Below are 1473 nucleotides of genomic sequence, written 5' to 3'. Positions count from 1 at the left end.
AGGCTGCCGCCCGGCGTTGATGAAAAAGGTGACCAAAGCTGGGCGCTGGGGCTGTCATGGCGAGGCCCGGCCAGGGGGTCCTGTCGGGCGGCGCGGGAGAGCGCGGGGGAGGCGTCGCTTCCACAGCGCGCGGTACAGCCAGAACCGGCCTCAGGGCGAGGAGGCTTCTGTGTCCCCATCCCGAGACGCGCGCCGGTGCGGAGCGGGACGGGGCTCGAGGAGACTGCGCCTCCGAGCACGGTCCAGTCTCGTTGGAGGTTCTCGCGAAAAGGAGGCCATCCCCGTGCTTGTTGGCCCTTAGGGTAAAATCTGGACGGCGTCGGTCTTTTCAGCGGCGAAAAGCGCGTCCCCGTGCTCGGTCGGCGTCTTGGGGAGTGGAGCCCGGCGAGCGGGCGAGTTGACTCTGGTGGCCGAGTTGGTTTTGCTTGGGTCCCGCGTGGCCTGCGGGCGGACAGGTCCCTGGGCATTGGGGTTCTCTATAGCCCGAGAAGAGGTCTTTGGGGGTTTGCGTGTCTTGAGTAGAAAGGGGTGGGATGAGGAGGAAGAGTGGGAAGTCCTCAGCCACGAAGTCCCTTCACTTGGGGTGTTTGTGGTGGGTGGTTTTGTTCTTTGGCAGAGTTTTTAAAAACTAGCGTGAACTCCAGTGATTGGCTAGACCAATTCCAACAGGAGAAAGCGGCCACGGATCCTTGCGTGATCTGCTCCTCGGGATGGGGGCATCATTGCGACTTGGAAGCCATTTCCCCATCTCTGGGAAAGAGAGGTGCTCGCCCGCGTCCCTGTATTTCGTGGTTAGTGTTGGTGCCTCGATCGTGTGTTCCTTTGAAGTGGAAATGCCCCCGTTCTCAACAGCTGTGTTGAACGCAGGGTCAGTATCTGCTGAGGAATCTGATCTTCAGCCTTTTTGCTTCCTCACACGTGCCCGTCCCGGACTGTTTCTGGGCTGAAGCTGTTGGTGTGCACCTGATTCTCTGAGTTTATTTTTGAATGGCTCCGCTTTCTGGGCTGCAGCATTTTTAGTCACTGCATTTTGTTGTTGACATTTTACAGGGCAGTGGGGAGCAAAGTTAATGTAATAATTTTATTAATTGCTGCCAAGAGTTTTCACACCGATGTCTTCTACCGCTTCTTGCACTTGGACCCGGACATAACTGGGCTGTCACTTTCCCGGGTGGTTCCAACCTGTTCCATGCAACAGGCTCCTTTGTTGCAAAAGCAATTTTAACTGGTAAATCCTCGCAGCAGCTCACATCTCCTACCCTGGGAAGAAGATTCCCAAAGACCCGAGCTGATTATTCTTTACGTGTGTTTTAAAATAAGCAGGCGGGCCGGCGGCATTGGGCCACCATGGAGTTCCCCGTGCGGGCAGGCGAGCCCGCGCTTCTCCCGTCCCAGGGTGGATCCGGCCTCCTCCGCCCTCTTCTAGGGCCAACCCTGGGGACCAGCGCGCGGGGCAGGTGCGTGGGGCCCGGG

Source organism: Colobus angolensis, unplaced genomic scaffold (assembly GCF_000951035.1).
Source record: "Colobus angolensis palliatus isolate OR3802 unplaced genomic scaffold, Cang.pa_1.0 Scaffold443, whole genome shotgun sequence".
Lineage (NCBI taxonomy): Eukaryota > Metazoa > Chordata > Mammalia > Primates > Cercopithecidae > Colobus > Colobus angolensis.
The sequence above is the reverse complement of the archived record's forward strand: the minus strand, read 5'-3'. Positions refer to the sequence as shown.